Source organism: Halichoerus grypus, chromosome 8 (genome assembly GCF_964656455.1).
Source record: "Halichoerus grypus chromosome 8, mHalGry1.hap1.1, whole genome shotgun sequence".
In the NCBI taxonomy this organism is placed as follows: Eukaryota; Metazoa; Chordata; class Mammalia; order Carnivora; family Phocidae; genus Halichoerus; species Halichoerus grypus.
In genome coordinates this window covers 87,035,643-87,058,722 of record NC_135719.1, presented here as the reverse complement: position 1 = coordinate 87,058,722, position 23,080 = coordinate 87,035,643, and the positions used below count along the sequence as shown (strand labels likewise).

At 37.5% G+C, this 23,080-nt stretch overlaps 1 protein-coding gene across 3 annotated transcripts in view; it reads left to right on the top strand.

Annotated features, from left to right (window-relative positions):
- PRKD1 (protein kinase D1) overlaps window positions 1-23,080 on the top strand; it is a 318,415-nt gene that overhangs the window by 49,505 nt on the left and 245,830 nt on the right. The gene's annotated exons all lie outside the window — the stretch shown is intronic.

Genomic DNA, 23,080 nt, shown 5'->3' with positions numbered 1-23,080 from the left:
AGGTAGGGACAGAAAAGGAAGGAGGAGAGGGTTTGGGAAAACACAACCATCTTTACTGAAATCTTGGGAGGGGATGGATAAGCCTAGTGAGGGTCTGTGGAATAGGATGAAAGGAGGTCCAAAATAAGGAACCTGAAGGGGAAAAAAATGGAAGGATGAACAGAGGGTGAATGACCCACAACCAAACCTAGGCAAACCAACAAAACACAAAACAAACAAAAAAACCAAAACAGCAAACAAAGCAAAGCTGAGCAGGGGTAGGTCAGAGAGGGAGGAGGAAAACCTAGAGTGTCCTTTCAAGAAACCAAGGGAGCAGGGTGTTTTTGGAATGAGGTGGTAGTCAATAGGCTATCTATCAGGGAAGGATTTGGCAGCAAGGCGCTGTGTGGTGTGGTTGGTGGAAGGCATTTCAGGAGTGCTGTGGGGCCCAGGACAGGTTGAAGTGGGTTGCTGAGTTACATCAGAAGTGGAGGCTAGGAGCCAAGACAACCATTTCAAGAATTTTTACTGTAAAGAGGAGGAGAGTAGAGTAGAAAGAATTCTACTAGAGAGGATATAATAATATAATTTTATTTTTATTTATTAAAAATTTTTATTGTGGTAAAATATATGGAACATAAATTTACCACTTTATTCATTTTAAGTATACAATTCAGTGGCATTAAGTATATTCATGGTGTTGTGCAATTAACTGTCTAGTTCCCAAATTTTTTCAACACCCCAGTAGCAACTCTATACCATTAGGCAATAACCCTCTAATCCTTCCTCCCTCTAACCCCTGGTAACTTCTAATCTTCTTTCTGTCTCCCTGAACTTGTCTATTGTAGATATTTCATGTAAGTGGCATCATTCAGTATTTGTCCTTTTGTGACTGGTTTGTTTCACTTAACATAATGTTTTAAAGTCTCCTGTGTGTTGTAGCATGTATCAGAACTTCATTCCTTTTTATGGCTGAATAATATTCCATCATGTGTATATACCGTAAATTGTTTATGGATTCCTGTGTGGACACTTCGATTGTTTCTGCCTTTGGGCTGTTGTGAATAATACTGCTAAGAACATGGGTGTATAAGTGTCTCTTTGAGTACCTGTTTCCCCTTCTTTTGGATATATACCTAGGAGTGGAATTACTGGGTCATGTGGTGATTCTATGTTAACCATTTTAGGAACAGTTTGTCACAGAGACTGTGACATTTTACATCCCCCACCAGCAAAGAATCAGGGTTCCATTTTCTCCACATTATTGCAAATACTTGCTTTCTGTTTTATGTATGATTCTTGGACTTTAATAATGATAATACTTCTTCCCATCTGGGCTCTTGTGGACTCCCTCGCCTCTACCCCGCCTGCCAATTTTTATCTGTCCGTGAGGCATCATCACCATTTTATAGGTGTAAAAACTGAGGCTTAGGAACACTCAGAAGTTTGCCGAAGATAAGTAAGTGCACTGTATCTCGGGGTAGAATCTGTCCAGCTGTAAAGACAATATACACATGTTCATCATCGGTCTTTATTTTTCCTCTCATTGAAATAAAACCAAAACCAAAACCAAACTAAACTAAAACTGAAACTAAAACTAAAATAGGAGCTAAAACTTGAAGCTGAAATGTGTAAGATTACAGAGCAACCTGCTATTCAAGACACATGTGGCTTTTACTATGTGGACTACCAGGCAGTGAGAACCTATATTAATGCACCCGGCAGTTACATTTGATAAAATTGTTAGAGAATAGATCTTAATAACATAAAATAACTGCGTGAATTTGATCTGTGAATGAAGAGTTTTCCATTTTGTGTAGTTCTTCAAACTCTTTTGAACATTCACACCATTGGTGAAAATAAAGTTGATCACATGTTCCTATATATGTGATCTATATTAATAAATGATACTGTAGTAATACAACTTATAAATTATAAAATAAAAACAATATATTTTGTAAAGGTAAGAATAACAATTTGAAATTATTGAGTATGAACATAATCTCCATTTTCTTTCTCTATACAGTGGTTTTTCTTGCTCATTTCTGGAATCGGTGCACCTCTACTTGTATAAATTACTGATTAAAAAATGGCTAACAGCCATCTTGTGTGATATGTTCAGGTATTTTTTAAAACAAATATTTAAAACATCTTTTATATGTGAAAGGTATTTACTCAAATGAATTCACAAGTGCATGTTGAATATTTATTACATACAAAGCATTTTTGTATACACTGTGATCTTGCTTTGCTCTCTGCAAAATATGCAATAAAGTTTAATTGTAACTATATCCACCTAAAGTTCCAAAAGCTTGCCCTTGAGGAAATGCCTCTAATTGTGGGAGAAAAGAAGTATAAGCAACATCAAATTTACTTATAAAGCAACTTTCATTTATAACTTGTATTTAAATTGTCTTTGGAAAAGTGAACGAGGTGATAATTTATCACATGAAGTTGTTTGTGCTGATGTTTTGGCATTTTGAAGAAAAGCACAAGTACATAAAATCTAATAGAGTGTCAAGGGGAAATTGGCAAAGCACTCTGTGTGATCTCAGGAAAATAATGTCTAAAATACATATGTATTTTTTAATAACCTGAATTCACTTGAATATGTTTCTGCTTTGACTGCTTTTGTGCATCGATTTGCTCCATAGCAACTACCTAACAGAACTATTCGAAGGGGGAAGAAAGAAAAGGAAGATATTTAGTGTAGAGATTTTGAGTCAGCTTTTGAGTCAGCTGTTTTCCTTTTGACCATAGTAATTAATTAAGAATATTTGAAATGTATTTTTGTGGTTACATTTTAAGTACATTAGTGAGTTTTTCCTGAATGGTGTGTTTTTGTTTTTTCATTGGGTAAATAAATGAATTTCCTCTCTGGAAACAAAATCAGATTCAATTTTTTTAAGGTCAGAATGCATAAACTTTTTGCTCAGTGGCTCTTGAAACTCTCATGGCTCCGTGCAGGTGACTGTCTAGCTAAATTCCAGAGATGACACTAATGAGTAAGAAGAGTGACATTATGGGAACAGCTTATCAATGAATACAGCTACTGTTATACTAGATCTGGAATAAAGAAAAGATGACAGTTTTCCATTTGTGTAGGAGAGTCAGGAACACTTTCTAAGTGTGTTTCACATTTTTTACATACCCTTTTCACCCTTATTTTAACAAGATTAGTGGATGGTAATTTGGGCCAAGAGGTTTACCATTTCATGCAGAGCTGACTGGATTTCCAAACATGTTATCATCTCTTTTAGAAAATAGGTTAATATGTGTGAGTCAGGAGGACCCAGACCTAGAAACAAATACTTTGGCAGATAGTTGGTATAAAGCAGGTAAGAACACTTAACTATCATACTCAGACTGTGGGTCTAGAACTGCTCTTTCAAATGATGGTGATGATGGTGATGATGCTGATAAGAACAGCTAATGTTTACTAAGAATTGACTGGAACCTACTTTGCTAAGAGCTGGGTATGTATTATCTCATTTAATCCTCAGAACTTTGCATGCATTGTCTCACTTATCATGAGTTACTCATAATCCCCTTTTTATAGATGAGGAAACAGATATAGTGAGTTGTTCAAGGTCACATATTTAATGGCCAAGTCAACTTAAAAACATAGGCTTCCTGACCACAGAGACTGGGTCTGTGACACTCTACTGCCTCTGATTTTGGTGATAAATTTTTTGGCAGATGGTGATCACAGAAGTTGCTTTAAGTCACAACTCTCAAGTACTCTTTTTTTCTAAGGCCAAACTGTGTGGCTTTTATCCCCACCCCCCACATATTATTTTATTGCTTTTGTAGTTTTAAAGAGGAAGGTGTGAAAATTTGAAATGTTACCTATTCTCATTTAATTTCCTACTTTACATGGAGAGCATATCATACCCAGATCTAAATGTCATTACCATTTGCTTCTCACACTTAACGAAAGGGAAAGTATACGCTCAGTTTTGAGCAGAGGCTCCCTTGTAGGAGTATAACAGTGCTCAGCAAAGTTTTGGCACTTGTGTTTGGCAAAACATCCCAGGCAGATGAATGATTCATATGGCAGGAGCACTGCTACTCGGAAAGGTGCATTAATATGAATATTAACACCTCAAAGTGTTTGTGAAATAACCTTAATGGAAGGACTAGAATATTGACAAAACATTATCAAAAAATTATTCTATATTTAACAGATAAAGATACAAAGAGTAATTTATTGCAGAAGTCTGTGATGATTCAGTTCCAAATTGAATGTGATGTCTGTAATTATACTTTAGAAGAATATTAAACAATATGGATGTGATATCTGATTCTTAAATATCATCATTACACTGAGTTCTAAATATAATCCATCTATAATCATATTTACAACAGATATTACTATGTTACAAGCAATACTTAGATGTAACAAGAAAGAAATGGAAAATCCAAATTTATGTGATTCCAAAATAATTCTTAGCGTTGCTTCAAGGGTTATTAAGACAAATGGAAGGGATTTTTACAAGGTATAGTTCAGTTGCAGTTTTCTTTCTCAGAATTCACATTATTGCCACAGCCTACGAATGACAAACATTTGTGGACTATGGCAGCAATCTGTTGGGTGTTTCAATCTATTTTGAGCTGAAATTGATTAGCACTTTATGAAAAGTGTACAGAAAATTGCCATGCTTATCAAGGCAAATCAAGCCATAATTCTGCCTTTTTTTTTGTACACCTGCAGCTATGAATATTTTTTGGTGGATACATTGAGATGTGCTCAAGAATATACATATTGGACTGCATATCATGCAATTTATTCTGATCTTACTGACAGTTTGCAAACAAAAACTCAAAACAAGATGCAACTGTGTGCAGCTCCCGAACTGTAGGTTCTGATTTTGGCATCCATGAATGCACAAGGAAAGGGGCCTACAGCTGAAGAGGTGTGCTTTTGCTCATCTTACTGTGAAATATAATCTGGGCATTTGTTTGATGGATTTCATGAAATATGGAGGAAATCTGAACTAAGGGTAAGAGTTTCATCTGATTGCCTTTATTTTTACCCCACCTTGGTAATACTAAGGAGAAGAAATGAAAATAACCTGGAGTTGATGACTCTAGTGACGTAAGGTAACCATATTCAAGGGGAGTCGTTAAGAATGAGGAAAAGGAGGAAGTGAGCAGTGATGGTGAATTGCATATTTTGAGAGGAAGAGCCCTTTCTGTGGCAACACCTTCAAAGAAAAACAAGTATTGTAAGCCAAAAGAAAAGGAGGAAGACCATGGACTACATGAAAGTTAGTGTTATTCGAGTTACTTTTAAAAACAGAAAAACGGGGACACCTGGGTGGCTCAGTCGTTAAGCGTCTGCCTTCGGCTCGGGTCGTGATCTCAGGGTCCTGGGATCGAGCCCCGCATCGGGCTCCCTGCTCAGCGTGGAGCCTGCTTCTCCCTCTCCCTCTGCTGCTCCCCCTGCTTGTGCTCTCTCTCTCAAATAAATAAATAAATAAAATCTAAAAAAAAATATAAACAGAAAAACAGTGTAGAAATAGGCTAGTCTTCATGTTGTCACTCTCAGGCAGAGGTGAGAATAAATATCATCAGATTAAAAAAAAAGAAATTGTTGAAAATTTACAGGTGCTGTGGAGTAAGCTGTAGCGTCACCTGAAGTTCATTTTAATTCCAGCAAATGTTATAAGTTGCTATTTAAAAGTCCCATGTTGTGTGCAGTTCTTTTACTTTATGCGTGGCTCTATCTAGAAAAGGATCCTGAATCATCTTGCTAAGTTCTAGATCTGCAATGAGTCTTCTGATAAAATTCTGTATTTTACATGAAAACACATTTTTAATAAAAATTTTAATCTTAAAAAACTGTTTAGATGTTTGTAATGAAAAATAAGGAAAAGGAAAATTGAAATCATTCATGATGCTAACACTCAGACTGTATCATTCCACTCTTTTTATTATAGATTTGATGTGGTAAACTGTTTTGGGATTTGCTTTGTTATACAATACACTATGAACCTATTTCTGTGTCATTAAATACTCTCCTGTGATATTATATTTAGAAAATATTCAGGTTTTTTTTTTTTTAATCAGGTGGACTTTCCAATGTTATCGTATGGATTTCCAACATCCAGTCTCTGCATGTTTGGATGTTTAGATATTTCCAGTATTTTGCAGTTAACAATAGTAATAATTTTTATCATCATCATGGACATTAACAAAACTTATTGAGGTGAAATTCTCGTAACAATCACAGTGTTGTACATTCACCACCTGTCTCTACTTCCAGAGCATTTGCATCACTCCAAAGAAACGCCTTATCCGGTTAAGGGGCATTTCTGTTTCTGGCCTCAGCCTAACTCTCCATCGTTGTCTCTCCCCTCCTCAGGTTTTTTCCAGTGCCCAGACCAACCTTGTGAATTCCTGCTCTGTCCCCTTTGTCAGTTGCATTCACTGTCCATTTCCCTTCATCCATTATTCAAACCCAAGTCAATTCTCATGTCATTTGTGGAAACCTCTCTTACCAACTCAGCCGCCATGATCTCTCTCTTCTGAAAACTGTTTGCACACATGTCTGTACTATTCATGTGACCCATTTTGCATCTTATAATGCTATTTCAGTAGCATGTGTTGCCCAGAAATTGTATTGCAAACAATTTCTGTTTTGCTAGAGTGGTATCTTAACTATTTTATGTTCCCTGATGGTTGTCTTAGTACATGGCACAACAGAAATGCACAATAAATTCTTCTCAAATGAATTAAAATTCATTTTTCCCTTTACAGACCTTAGCATAGTGCTTAGCATAGAGTCCCAACAAATATTTACTGATTGATTTAAACATATTTATACTTTTACCTAATTATCTCTCTTGAGGTCACAGTTCTGCATAACTAACAGCTTTGTAAACAAGTACTGTATGTACTCTCATTTATATGACCTTATTTAGGAGATTCATTTTTAAATACTGAGATTTATTGAACAAGGCAGTATTCATATGTAAATCAGCCTTTCTTTCTGTCTTTTTTTCTTTCTTTGAGTTTGGCCTAGTCTTTTCTCAGCCTTCATATTTCTCTGTGTGATGTTTGTTTACATATGGCATTTCCACCTGTGGGACTACAAAGTGTAGGATTATGTTTTTGCTTTTGTTTTCCTAATGGCACTCATGGCTAGTAGCTTCAGAGAAGGTTTCATATTGACTGTGGGCCCTTCTTGGCAATTGTTTCTGGTATCTCAGAGCTCATTTTCCTAGAGATAAAAATTATATGATTTCTCCCTAAGTGTATTTGCTTTGCATTTGTGTCCATGTTGGTTGGACTCTGTAAGTGGAATGCGTGTTTCCATAGGAACTAGAAATAATAAATTGATATTACTATGCCTAGAGTTTCATTGTTCTGTGAAGACATTTCTGAAGCAAGAGAATGTGAATTCATCCAAGTAATCTGTCCATTTGGCTTTTTATAATAATATATATTTTTGAAAAGTTCCACTTTACTTGAAAATAACTTTCTCTTCTTCATTACTTCTGAGGAAAAATTCCTATTATGAATTGATGAATTTTTCACCCCACTTTACCCTCTTATATGATTCCATGAAGAGCAGATGAAAACAAATGCAGTGAAGATCAGATTCAGAGCTAAATCTCTCAAAGTGTATTTCCTTCCATATATTTCTGGTGGACTTTTTACAGCATAAGGGCCACCATTTATTTTTATTGTTCTTGTAATCAGTGAATAGGTTGAGCTTAATTTTATTGACACTCCTTTTTAAAACAATTCAGCCTGATTTCAGTAGTGACATATTTTGCATCAGAGAGGACTAAACTATGCAAAGTGGCATCCTTTGAGGAATGCTCATTACCAGAGTGGCAACAAGGAACTCAGCTCAAGCAGTTCCTATAGTGATTGCAAACTGGCTCACTTCCCAGCTCTTAACAATTTCAGTGTGGGTTTCTCTTGATTGACCATCAGTCTTCGGCATCTCTAAACACATATATTACACACACACACACACACACACACACACACACACACTTGGCCAGACACAAGATAAACAAACAAAGACTCTTATTAAACTCCAGGAACAGCTTACATAGAGTGGTTTAATCCTTTTTGCATATAAATAAGATCCCTGCTCTGCTCTGCTATTTTGGAATATGGAAAGTCTATAAAGCTTGACTCTGAATTTCAGAAGGCATAGTCAACTGTAGAACGTTTCTGAGTGGTCCAGATATTCAGGGTCGATGACTAACATTCTCCCAACATAGATTCTCTCTAGTCTAAAACACATTTGCCAGACTAATCATTCTGAGACTGATTTGTGATGCCGCTTCCAGCTTCAGAGGTTGTTGGCTCACTTATCCATTACTTCTGTCATTTATTTTTGGGACATTTAGCACGTGCCAGGTGCTATACTAGACGGAGTGTCAGAAACCTGCTTTATATAGCCCCATACCTATTTTTTTTTATTATAATGTTATGTTAATCACCATACATCACATCATTAGTTTTTGATGTAGTGTTCCATGATTCATTGTTTGTGCATAACACCCAGTGCTCCATGCAGAACGTGCCCTCCTCAATACCCATCACCAGGTTAACCCATCCCCCTACCCCCTCCCCTCTAGAACCCTCAGTTTGTTTCTCAGGGTCCATAGTCTCTCATGGTTCTTCTCCCCCCCCGTTCCCCCCCCTTCATTCTTCCCCTCTTGCTATCTTCTTCTTTTTTTTTTTTAACATATAATGTATTATTTGTTTCAAAGGTACAGATCTGTGATTCAACAGTCTTGCACAATTCACAGCACTCACCATAGCACATACCCTCCCCAATGTCTATCACCCAGCCACCCCATCCCTCCCACCCCCCACCACTCCAGCAACCCTCAGTTTGTTTCCTGAGATAAAGAATTCCTCATATCAGTGAGGTCATATGATACATGTCTTTCTCTGATTGACTTATTTCACTCAGCATAACACCCTCCAGTTCTATCCATGTCGTTGCAAATGGCAAGATTTCATTCCTTTTGATGGCTGCATAATATTCCATTATATATATATATATACACCACATCTTCTTTATCCATTCATCTGTCGATGGACGTCTTGGCTCTTTCCACAGTTTGGCTATTGTGGACATTGCTGCTATAAACATTGGGGTGCACATACCCCTTCGGATCCCTACATTTGTATCTTTTATATAGCCCCATACCTATTCTGCCCCGAGCACCATGGCTAGTGCCACCTCCGTGAACCACAGTCACAGTCATCTCATAATAACATAGATTTGACCGTGTTACCTACCCTCCTGTTTAAAACATTTCCATGAAGTCCAGTTACAATTGGCCTAAGATTCAAACTCCTTATCACAGTTCACAAAGCCTTGTGTGATGTGGCCCCTGCCACCTGTCTGACCTTTCCTTCTCTTCCGTCCCTTGACCACCATGTTCCAGCCACACTGGCCACCTTTCTGTGCCTTGAAGAGGCCAGGATCTTTCTCGCCTACAAGGCTTTGCACATGCTGTTCCCTCTGAATGGAACACCCTATCCCCTTCTTGCCAGAGTTGGCTCCTTCTTCTCTTTCATGTCTTATCTGAAATGTCGCTCCTCAGAGAGTTTTCCTCTGACTGTGCTATGTAAATAGGCCTCCCCATAACTCTCTCTTGTTATACTCTGTTTATCTTATAGCACCTTCAAAGTTCTAAGTTTATATTTATTTGCTTTCTTTAATTTATGCTGCCTTCTCTAAAGAATGATATCGGGAGGGGGTTTATAGACGTGAGAGTAAAGTTTCTCTCAGGTTGAAGAGGAGGTGTAGCAGAAGGGAAGTTTTGAGAGGGCCAGAAATTAAACAGTGTGAGAAGATTACTTCTAAGATTTTATTTTATTTTATTTAAAGATTTTATTTATGTATTTGAGAGAGAGGGGTGAGAGCCAGAGGGAGAAGCAGACTCCATGCTGAGCAGGGAGCCCAATGTGGCACTCCATCCTGGGACCCTAGGATCATGACCTGAGCCAAAGGTAGATGCTTAACTGACTGAGCCACCCAGGCGCCCGTCTTCTAAGATTTTAAATGTGCATCAGTTATCAGGACAGCTTTTGGGGTGAGGCTGCGGGTGTAGGAGGCCATTTTCAAGTGGAGATGAAATGAGGGCTCATAGTTGAGTGTCTACCGCAAGCCAAACTTCACTGGGCATTGGGTATATAAGCCTCAAAACACAATCCAAATTGTATATTTTTATCTCCTTTGTTGTAAATTAATTGGCCATATATGCCTGTTATTTCTGGGATTTTTGTTCTGTTCTGTTGATCTATGTGTCTGTTTTTATGCCAGTACCATACTGTTTTGACAGCTTTATAATATAGTTTGAAATCAGGGAGTGTGATACCTCCAGCTTTGTTCTTCTTTCTCAAAATTGCTTTGGCTCTTTGGGATCTTTTTTTAAAAAGATTTTATTTATTCATTTATTCCAGAAAGAGAGAGAGAGCATGTGCACTTGGGAGTGGGGGGAGGGTCAGAGAGGGAGGGAGAGAGAGAATTTCAAGCAGAATCCATGCTGAGCATAGAACCTGATGCAGGGCTTGATCTCATGACCCTGAGATCATGATCTGAGCCAAAACCAAGAGTCTGACGCTTAATCGACTGAGCCACCCAGGCGCCCTGCTATTTGGGGTCTTTTGTGGTTCCATACAGATTTTAAGATTATTTCATTTTTGTGAAAAATGCCAATGGAATTTTGACAAGCATTGCACTGAAACTGTACTATGCTTTGGGTAGTATGAACATTTTAACAATATTATCTTCCAATCCATGAGCATGGAATATCTTTTCATTTATTTGTGTCTTTTTCAGTTTCTTGCATCAGTGTCTTTCACCCTCTTGGTTAAATGTAGTCTTAGGTATTTTATTCTTTTGATGCAATTGTGAATGGATTATCATCCTAATTTCTTTTTCTGATTGAAACAACAGATTTTTGTATATTAATTTTGTACCCTGTAACTTTACTTAATTTATTAGTTTTAATAATTTTTTGGTGGAGTCTTTAGGGTTTTCTATATATCGTGTCATGACATCCGCAAATAGTGACAGTTTTACTTCTTCCTTTCCAATTTGGAATTCCTTTATTTCTTTCCTTGCTTAATTGTTGTGGCTAAGACTTCTAATACTGTCTTGAATAAAAGTGGGGGTAGTGGCCATCCTTGCCCAGGCCTTTCCTTGCCATTCCTTGTCTTAGTGGAAGAGTTTTCAGTATTTCACCATTGAGCATGATGATAGCTGTGGGTTTGTTTTATATGGTATTTATTATGTTGAGGTGCATTCCCTTTATACCCATTTTGTTGAGTTTTTATCACAAATGAATGTTGAATTTTGTCAAATGGTTATTCTGCATCTACTGAGATGATTATGTGATTTTTATCTTTTATTTTGTTAATGTGCTGTATCATGTATCATGATTTGCAAGTGTTGAACCATCCTTGTATCCCTGGAATAAATCTCACTTGATTGTTATGTATGATCCTTTTAATATATTGTTGAATTTGGTTTACTAATACTTGTTGAGGATTTTTGTATCTATGTTCATCAGGGATATTAGCGTGTAATTTTATGATGAAAAAGGCAAGAATATACAATGGGGAAAGGACAGTCTCCTTGATAAATGGTGTTTGGAAAACTGGACAGCCACTTGCAAAAGAAGGGAACTAGACTACTATCTTACACCATACACAAAAATTAACCCAATGGATTAAAGACTTGAATTTAAGACCTGAAACTCCTAGAAGAAAACATAGGCAACAAGATCCTTGACATTTGATTTGTTGATGATTTTTTGGACTTGACTCCAAAAGAAAAGGCAGCAAAAGCAAAAATATAAACAAGGGGAACTACCTCAAACAAAAAGCTTCTGTGCAGCAAAGAAAACTATCAATAAAATGAAAGGCAGCCTACTAAATGGGAAAAAATATTGGCAAATAATATATCTGGTAAAGGGTTAATATCCAAAATATATAAAGAACTCAGCCCAATAGCAAAAATACAAACAATCTGATTTAGAAAAAAAATGAGCAGAGATATTTCTCCAAAGAAGACATATAGATGGCCAACAGGCACATGAAAAGATGCTTGCCATCACTAATCATCAGGGAAATGCAAATCAAAACCATAAGGAGATACCACCTCACATGTATTAGAATGGCTATTGTCAGAAAGAGAAGAAATAACAAATGTTGGTGAGGATGTGGAGGAAAGGGGACCCTGTGCACTGCTGGTGGGAATGTAAATTGGTGCATCCTCTATGGAAAACGGTATTGAGATTCCTCAAAAAATTAAAAATAGAAGTACCCTATAATATAGCAATTCCATTTCTGGGTATTTATCTGAAGGAAAAACCCCACTAATTTGAAAATATATATGCACTCCTCTGTTCATTGCAGCATTATTTATAATAGCCAAGACTTGGAAACAACCTAAGACTTCATCAATGGATAATGGATAAAAATGTGGTGTGCATGTATGTGTGTGTATACACACAACTATATATATATATATATATATATGCATGCATACCACTCAGCCATGAAAAGCATGAAATCGTGCCAATTGCAATAACACTGATGGGCCTTAAGGAAATTATGCTAAATGAAATAAGTCAGACAGGGAAAGACAAATACTGCGTGATTTCACTTACATACGGAATCTAAAAAACAAAAGAAAACAAAACCATACATACAGAGAACAGAATGGTCGCTACTAGAGGGGAGGGGGTCGAGGGTGGACAAAATAGGTGGAGAGAGTCAAGAGGTTTCAATTATAAAAACTTTCAGTTATAAACTTTTAATTAAAATAAGTACAGCATGTTGACTATAGTCAATAGTATTATAGTGAATACTTGAAGATTGCCAAGAAAGTAAGTCCTAAAATTTCTTTGCACAAGAAAAACAATTTTTTTTTGTACTTTTTGTACATTTTTGTGTGTGGTGAAGGATAGTAACTAGACTTAATTGTGGTGATCATTCCATAGTGTATACAAATACTGAAACATGTTGTACACCTGAAACTGACATAATGTCATGTCAGTTATACCTCAATTAAAAAACAAAAATAAAATTCAAAACTCAAAACCCACTACAGTAATTTTCTTATTGTTTCTAACTTCATTCCTCAGTGATTTTGTTTATTAACCCCCTGAGCCTCTGCCACTTTCTTTTCTCTAAATCCTGTTTAGGTCTACTGTTTGCCTTTCCTTTTTGCCTGTTTAAATCCTGTCCATCCTGTATATCTCAACTCTTACCAAGATTTTATTTATTTATTTGACAGAGAGAGACACAGCGAGAGAGGGAACACAAACGGGGAGTGGGAGAGGGAGAAGCAGGCTTCCCGCAGAGCAGGGAGCCTGATGCGGGGCTTGATCCCAGGACCCCGGGATCACGACCTGAGCCAAAGGCAGACGCTTAACGACTGGGCCACCCAGGCGCCCCTATATCTCAACTCTTAGAAGTGCTTTCCTGTTACCTCCTTTCTAATTGCCCACATCTCCCGTTGGTATGTGTCATCTGTCTCTCCCCTGCACATGCAGAGAGTTGGTTGTATCATTCTATGTCTCTGCTGCCATTGTGTTTTATCCTTCCTCCCACAGATCTTGTTTTCCTAGTTAGACATAAGCGCGAACGGCGCATAACAGTTCCTCATGTATCTTCGTAATATCATGTCCCGATGAAGTGTGCTAGGGAAGACAAGGGAAAAACATTTGATGATGGAAAATTAAGTCAGAATTCCTTGTCATATATAGCAGCTGCCAAAGTGTTATATGGTGCTAATATATAGCTAATTAAGAAATTAACCATTTGACTACTTTGTTTATAAAATGTTTGTGTTGCCTATTATTTCAGTAGAAAACTGATGGAGACTAGACCTCTAAACAACATAGTTGCCGTGTTCAAGGCTAATCAATCTATGTTTCTGTCTTTCTTTCGGGCAGTTCTAAAATAAAGGTAGTATGCTTCCTAAATTTCCATGGATTGTTTTCTGTCACTTTATCTTATGTGACCTTTCACAATGACTAATGTATAATGAATATCATCATTCAACATGGTTGAATAATAGTATTTTTGTTCATTTTAATGTTTGGATAATGCAACATTCTAAATTTTTTTTTTTAAAAAATAGATTACATTGGGGAACCTGGGTGGTTCAGTCAGTTAAGTATCTGCCTTCAGGCTCAGGTCATGATCCTGGGGTCCTGAGATCAAGTCTTGAGTCAGACTCCCTGCTCAGCAGGGAGCCTGCTTTTCCCTCTGCCTCTGCCACTCCCCCTGCTGTGCTCTCTCAAATAAACAAAATCTTTAAAAAAAATTACATTTAAAGAGTATTGAGTACAAGGTAATGTTCATTGATTAAAAAGTACTTTCTAAGGTCTCATATAAGTTGTAATTATTAACAAGTATTATTGTATCTCAGATGTATGGAAGTTAATGGACAGTTTTCTTAATAAAATACAGGATTAGCAGAGGGTTTGTTGTAATAGGTAATATGGAGAATAGCCAGGTGAGTGGAATTTGGGATTCCCTGCCAGTACCAGAAACAACATAGAGATACGGCAGATGGCAAGACATAGGTAACTAAAACATTTTGATGGCCATTTTGATTTCCTCATTTGTAGGATTTTTGAAAACTTACTCATTCAGCAAATGTTTATTTAGTGCCTGTTTCATTGTGTTGGAGGGTAGAGGTAATTACAAAGAGAATAAGACAAGTACAGTCATCCACCCCCATGATACATTATCTTCAGTATGCAATTGAGCATGCAATTTTTTGGCACCTACCTCCCTTGCATTTTGTATATTAATTTCATATGATCACTGAGTACTCCCAGACTGATTGATATTATCATAAATATATGGTAGCAATTTTGTGTATATTTTTATAATTAGATGTTACTTGCACACATGACTTGTGTTCCAGAAAAATACAGAAAATAGTTGAAGATCTGAAAAGACTACTACAATTTCTCAGTTCATTTAAGATACAGCTATTTGAGGAAAAACCTGATCAAGTAATTTGAACATCGGCTCAAAAATCAAACTTAGGGACAATTCAAGAGCATCCTCCAGCAAACTATGAGAAATCTAGTAGTAAGTTTATTCACATGGACTGTTAACTATAGTCTTCTTTTTCCTTTATTTCTCTGTCCTTTCTACCTTAATCCCAAGGTGTTGGGATTTTAAGTAAATTGCTCCTTTTTAAAAAAGATTTATTTATTTATTTTAGAGAGAGAGAGGAGGTCTGAGCAGTGTGTGTGGGGGGGGGAGGGGGGAGAGAGGGACAAGCAGACTGCGCTGAGCACAGAGCCTGACATGGAGCTCCATCTCACGACCCTGAGATCTTGACCTGAGCCGAAATCAAGAGTCTGTTGCTTTAACCAACTGAACCATCCAGACACCCATAAATTGATTCTTCTTAAAGTTATTTTCAGAGTGATTTGTTTTGGGTACCAAAATGTCCCTCATTTTATCTACATACTCACACTCACACTCTCCCTTTGCCTTGTGTATGTGGTATGGTACATTTAAGTGTCTGTTCTGAACCTTTGCAATACAAAAATGACAATACACTTTTGGTAAAAAAGACTGGCATTCTTAGGAGAAAAAGTAGCTTGCTTCTTTTTTTTCATCACGCTGCCTCTACTAAGGGTCTATGGGAAAGAATAGGTATTGGACCCAGAGCATTGGACTGCCTAAGACATACTTTGCATATGCTTGGAAGTCAGATAGAATGTGCTTTCTTTTGAGAGTCAGGGTCTACATTTAAAAGGGAAAATTGGATTAATTGGTAGATAAATTGAGATTCCATGTTCAGGTACCCTTAAAGACTTTTAAGTGCAGGCTTTACTGTTTAGATATTAGGTGAAACTCTCCATATTACTGTCTTTGATTCCTTCTGTAGATTTATAAGGATATCTTCTGACCAAGTTACATTGGCAGGAATATTAATATGTTATTAGTTGAATTCCCGTATGGTCATTGCCCAGTAGTGAGCATATGTCCCAATTAATGTGATTTAGTTCTACTTTTTAACGGGTAAAATAAATACTCTTTAGTATCTTGCTTTAGAGATGGATTCGTTGCTTTACAACTGATACTATACATTCATATTTTAAAAATGAGTATTTTTTACTGTAAAATTGTATATCATTTAAGTTTACCTTAAAAATAATTTAGCTGTTCTTATAGTTCCTCTATTTCCTAGAACTAGTTAAAATTGCTGTTATTCTTTTGTGGTTTTTGAGATCATATTGTCTTACCTTAGATTCTCTGAAAAACTGTATGCTTTACTGAGTTTTCTTGGGGAAAAAGTGTGTATTTCAAGCCACTGTTTTCTAGGGTAATGGATAATATCCAAATATGAAAAACAGATCTGGAGAGAAAGGAAAAGCATGAATTGAAGATTTTTTAAAAATAAAAATGATTTCAGTAGCATCAGATTAGGATTGGAAGAGAGGAAGACAAGAGCACCTCAAGAACACTAATGAACAGAAACCATGGTTCTTATACTTGGAAGTGAAAATTGGGGAGAAAAGAATTTGTATGTTTATTATTTCCTGATGGGAACTTTCCCTGTCCTCTTATACTAGGTCAGGTGTGCCTCTTCTACTTTCTCTTAGTGCTAGGTACCTTTTCCCTCATGGCAACATTTGCAGTAGTAAATGTAATTATTTAATGATACTCTGTCTCTCCCTGGTAATCCAGGTAAACATCATGGAGCATGGCACATGGGCTCAGTGCATTAAAAATACAACAAAATACAACAAAATAAAAATGTTGGGAAGACAGAAGAATATAAAAAATAAATGGTGTGCATGTTGTCATGTGAGAACAACAGAATGCCTTTTGTTATGGTTCCCCAGATGAAAAACAGATAGTAGAACTGAAAAATAAGATGGCTTGCTTTCAGCTCCAGGGGAGTGGTATATTTTCTTCACATGGATGAAGCATTCATTTGAAAACACTTTGTTTTGGATTCCACTGTTTCCAAAATACTTTTGTATCTGGTATTTTGTTTTTTACCTTAGTCTTCCTATGAGGAGGTATGAGTAGATTTTATACTTCCTTATTGATTAAAACACAAAATGAACGATACTGAAAAGATAATTAGGGAACCTTCCAAAATGCCCAGAGTAGGGAATTTAAAAAACTCTGATTTTTGACTTCAAAACTGACTCTCTTCTGCCAGTGTTACTTAATACATCGTTTTTCCCACTTGAGAGGTCAGTGAAGGAAACCCGTGAGCCTCTGCTACAGCTGTTCAGTAAGGTTCTCAATGAAGTGGCAGCTTTAGTCCAACTAGTAGAATGTTGTTCCTTCTCAAAGCCAGTGTTGACTTTGTTCTATGAAACTACCAAAGAAGAGAATGCTTGGTGAAGACGTAAGATAGAGTTATATTTGGTATAGAAGCTTTTAGAAATGGTGTGTCAGGCTGCAGTTTGTAAGTCAGGGCACCCCTTATTAGAGGTAAGCTAAAACCAGCTCACTTCATTTGAAGTGGCATCAATCAGAGGGAGACTCCCTTTTTGCTTTGCATTTTTACCCCAGCTATTACTCAGTAAAAGTTCTACTTGGTTTAGGAGGTGTCAGTTGTAGTTTATTTGGACTTCTTTTGTTATTTTTTTCTAACTGAAAAATGAGTTTAATTTGGCTTGTTTCATATACTGTCAAATAATTTTGAATAAATATTAAAAAAAGTAAAAGATGGAAGGGAGGGCCTATTTCGTCTCGGCTTGAAAATTAGACTAGTCTGTTTTCTTTAGTAAATGTGGAGAATGTAATCCGTCTGATTACAGAATTAAAACATAAGTGGGTAAGATAAAGATCTGGAAAGAGCTGGGAAGTTGATGTAGTGGAAAGTCTATTGGCCCTGGAGTCAAACGATCTAAATTTGAGTGGAAGTTTTTCTTATTGAGTGACCTTAGGATTGTCACTTAAATTGTTTAAGCCTCAGTTGCCTTATTTATAAAGAGAGAATTTAAACATTTACTTCAAAGGATAGGAGGTAATATTTATAAAAGCACTTTCTAAATTGCAAATGATTAAACACATGCAAGGTCTGACTATGAAATGAAAAAGGCACTTGTGATGTGTGTAAATCTTATAGTGACATCAGTAAGCAACAGCTAAAATGATCTTAATTTCTAGAGCTATAGCTGCAGAAGAAATAACTCTGTGTATCAGCTCTAGACAACAACATCTCAGATGATGTTTGAGCTCAATGAACTTAAATTGGAGCTACCATGAAACCTCCGTGTATTGCTTCTGGACTTGGTTGCAACAAGTCTGAGAAGCCTGGTTAGACCTTTTGTTTTGCAGTCTCTACTATTAGGAGCACTGTTACCATCTGTCTTGCCCTATGTTAGGAAGAGTATCGCTGTGCGCCTTTCTGAGTTACACATTGCCTATGCAGTTTAGATTGGATTTAATTCTTCCAGAATTTTTCCAGCAATAGCCAGAAATATTTTCTACAGTAGACCTTCTGCCCCTCCACGGCCTTCAGCGCAATAGAGTGGGTCAGGCCTAAAATCAGTGTATTTGTCTTATAATCATGATTATTTTTAGGAATAGCACTCACAGCAGAAAGAAGTGTACTTGTTTGGAGATTGCAAATGTGGTGTATTTATTCATGTGTATTCTGAGTGGAATGTTTATTTTCTTGTCTCTCCCTTGTTGCCCATAAGTTTCTAGGAATGAACGGTTGATTTGACTAGCGCTGAATGATATGAGAAATGTTCAAAATACCTACAAGAACCCTTTAGTACATTTAGTTCAAAGATCAGTTTACTCATTCAGATTATGAAAAATATTAATTATATATTGTTTTACAGAAATATCTTAGAGTAAGCTTATTATTTTTAAAAATATGTTATTTCCTGAGCACTGTTTTCACTTGATGAAGAATTACAAGTCTCTTTCTAGGCTTTGAATGCTTATTCCTGAGTCATGTAACTTTATGATTATTAGTAATTAATTAGTTACTAAATTCTCCTTTCCATCTTTAAATTCTTATAATGACATCAGGGTTATAAAATGAAGCTTGTTTTATTTCACTCATTTATCTAATGGGGAAGCTGGGTGGCTGAATATAAAAGAGACATTATTATCAGGCTCTTAAAGATTTATTTATTTATTTTAGAGGGAAAGGAGAGCATGAGTCAAGGGAGGAGCGGAGGGAGAAAATCTTCAAGCAGACACCCTGCTGAGCATGGAGCCCACGAAGGGCTTGATCCTACTACCGATGAGATCATGACCTAAGCCAAAATCAAGGGTCAGACACTTAACCTACTGAGCCACCCTGGTGCTCTGATGGCCTGATATATTTTGAGAATTATCAAGCACTTAACGTGTGAGTCTGTTCAAGTAGAGAAATGGTCTACTATTTTATAAGTTAGTATAAATAATGAATATATTGGTCTAAGAAGATAATTTGGCCTGCCTTTTGCCATCGATGTAATAATCATGGACTTTTATAATTAAAAAGATAATAAATTATTAGAAATAAATGGTATTTCATTTGATTTCACTCCTATGTGGACCCTAAAAAACAAATGAATAAACAAACAAAAAGTAGAATCAGACCTGTAAGTATAGAGAACAAACTGATGGCTGCCAGAGGGAAGGGGGATGGGATGTTGGGCAAAATTGGGGAAGGGGAGTGGGAGATACAGGCTTCCAGTTATGGAATGAATAAAAGTCCCAAGAATAGAAGATGCAGCATGGTTAGTGCTGTGTGGTGACACACGGTAGCTGCGCCTGTGGTGAGCACAGCGTAATGTATAGAGAAGTAGAATCACTATGTTGTACGCCTGAAACTCATGTAATATTGTGTGTCAACTATACTCAAAAAAATTAAAAGAAAAAAAGGACATAAATGGTATTGTGCCATTGTTCAAATAGGGGAGACTTCCCCAACATTGGAAGCAGATGGTTCCTGGGGAGGTGACTTTCAGACACCAAATGTAAAGTACCTTGTAGTGTCCTCTCCCCTTATTTTTCTAAATATCAGTATTTTTTTCCTCCAGAAAATGAAATGGGAAGATCTTACAAATGCATTTATGTGATTTGCCTTCAGAGATCTTTTCAAAGAAAGAGGATAAGAAGTTTATGGCACTGTAAAAAAAAAACAGGGAAAGCCATTATATGGGTGGAGTTTTCTACTTTTGGTGCAGGTGGAAACTCTCTTTGAAAGCTTGCCATTTTTCTAAAAAAAAAAAAAAAAACTCTCAGAGAGAACTGGTACCAAAGACAAACCCCAGTGTCATGACACGCTATCTCTAGTGTTTCAAAGGGATTGGTAGGGCGTGATTTAAAAGGACATGATCACAAGCCCAGACATAGTCTGGCACTTGTGGGGTGAAACAAGAAGTGGAGACTGAGTGAGGGAAGGATCCAGAGTATTGTTCCTAAAGGCTTAGTGTTTACCCTCAATGTCATATGAAGACGTTTCCTCTTCAGTTCAGTCACTCACTTGTTCAACAAATATGTACTGAGCATCTGTGATTTGCCGCACACTGTTTTAGGTAAAGACTTGAGCAGTGTGAGAAACAGTATATACCCTCATGGAGTTGATAGTCGAATGAGAAAGGCAGACATTGAATCAACAAATACATAAATATTACATTTATTGCAAGGACTGATAATGTATTATGTATTATAACGTCTGATAATGATATGTGATTAGAAGAAAACAAGGATCAGGGGAGAGAGATTCATCAGGAGGCTGCCTTACCCTCCTTGTCAGGGAGGCCTTCCCTCCATTTATTCATTTAATCACCTGTCTGCTCATCAGTTCACTTCATGAACTCTGCTACTGATCTAAGAAGAGACAATTATGGTTTCTGTTTCAGAGAGCCATGTGGGTGAGTTCTGTAGAACTTCAAACTCATTTTCCTGTACAAAATAATGTTAAACAGATGAAGTTAAGTTTCCTTGCTGGCTCATAAAAATCGCCCTAACTCATGTTAAAACTTCAGTGTGGTACCAATGATGGACTCCTGCATTCTGGTGCTTGGGAGAAGGAAGAAACCAAGGGATTGGAAGGGAAAGAAGGAGAGGACTTCCTCCTCTTTCCTGGACGCCAGGCAAACATCTTGCGGGCAGATTTTTAAATTGGCTAGTTTGGGTTTCCCATTATTCTGTCAGATTTTCAGCCCCCCAGACTTTCTTTATTTCTCTCACGCTGCCCTTTTCAGTCCCATTCACCCTGTTCCACTCTTAGAAAGCGTTCCATGGCATTTTAGTATTTTCTTTGTCTTTGGTTCTTCCTCAGGTACCATAGGAGGAGAGAAGTTTGATTGCTCTACTTCCCGTAAGTGTATGAAAGAGTAATGATGTGAGCATAACCCTAATCTGAACAAAGGAATTTGCATTCTTTTTTTTAAAGATTTTATTTATGTATTTATTTATTTGAGAGTGTGGGGGAGGAGCAGAGGGGGAGAGAGAATCTCAAGCGACTCCACACAGCATGGAGCCTGATGCAGGGCTCAATCCTGGGACCCTGAGATCTTGACCTGAGTTGAAATCAACAGCCGGCCATTTAACCGTCTGAGCCACCCAAGTGCCCCAGGGATTTGCATTTCTAAAGAGGATACTTGAATCACTAATTGCTGGACTTGTAAGCTAACAAAGTCGGGTGAAAATACTCAAAATGTAGTGGAACTACTACTGTCGGTCAGGGGCCACCGGGTCGCCAAGGCCAATGCTTCCCTTTTGTCTGCTATGGGGTAAGGTGTGCAACCTTGCCTTTCACCTTTTTCCTTTTCCTCCTATGAACAAACTGTGGAGTATTTTCCTCTGAGGGCTCCCCTGTCGGCAAGGGAAGAGAAAACAGGTACAGAAGGCACTTTTATTCTCTGCCTTTTTAAGTTAGACATTTGTAGGTCCCAGGTGGTATGGGTGGACTTTGTTCTACCGAGGTAGGTAGTCTGGCCTGCCACCACATGCAGGGGGGGAGCCAGGAACAATGACGGTAACAGTGGTTCTATCAGAGACTGTGTTTTCTGATTGTCTAATATGCTAGATATTTCACATGCATTCATGATTTTGTTCAGTTTCAGCCACAGTCCTCAGGGTGTGTAATTCGACCATCCACAGGGAAAGAAAGCTGAGAGGTTGAGTAATCTGCCCAGCGCAACATAGTAGTGGAGTTGGAATTAAGATTCAGGTTTGTTTGATCCTGAAGTCTCTTTTCTCCTCACCCCCGTTATCCCAGAAATAAGCCAGTGATGGTTCCAGAGACATTAGTCCCTTGTTAGACTTGAGCTCTGTTAACTCAGGACCAACAAGCAGCTCCTGTATCCTAGATGCTAGGCAGCTGGGTGAGCTGTGGAAAGACTGACAGCTGCAGTTCCTTTTGATTTTACTCCTGTCAGCTCACCAGGCTACAGTCGGTTCCCACCTCAGGTAGTCACTCCCCAACAGGCCTCCGAGGCCTTCTGTGCTCAATTTGGTCCTAAATTTGCTCTTTCCCTTCTCTTTGGAGTATACAAAGTAGAAACATGGATCAGCTCATTAGTACAATGAGCTGACAGCTCTGTTGGTCCTTCTCGTGCTCACTATTCACGGGGCCTCCTGCTGCAGATTTTAGATAAAGTTTTCTCTATTATTCACACCCTTTATCTGTTTGTATTTCTTACTCCATGGACACTTTCACTAATGGTTTACTTTTATTCCCCAAAAACTCTAATAAGAAATCTGTGGTTTTTATGCCTCTGTTGTTCTGCTTAGGACCCTGACAGAGCTTTGGTTGTGGTTGTATTACCAGTTATTCAGGTATTTCAACAACTGGCCGCGTTATTTTTTTATTTTTTTATTTTTTTTGAGGAGGTTGGGGAACAGACACTGATGCCTGGGTTGCTATATTTGGAGTGTAAAATGATACGCTTGGCTCAAGTGAAGAACTCCTTGTAGACTTTGGCAAAAGGATTTGTCTTTGTATAGACTGGCAGCTGCTTTTTGGTTTTCTAGTATTTTCTAGTTAGCCAATTTCAACTTCCTTTACCCTATGATGTAAGGTATGGGATGCATTGTTCTTTATACCGTGTCATCCTTCATCCAGACGCACATGTTTCAGTGAAGCCTAAAGCTG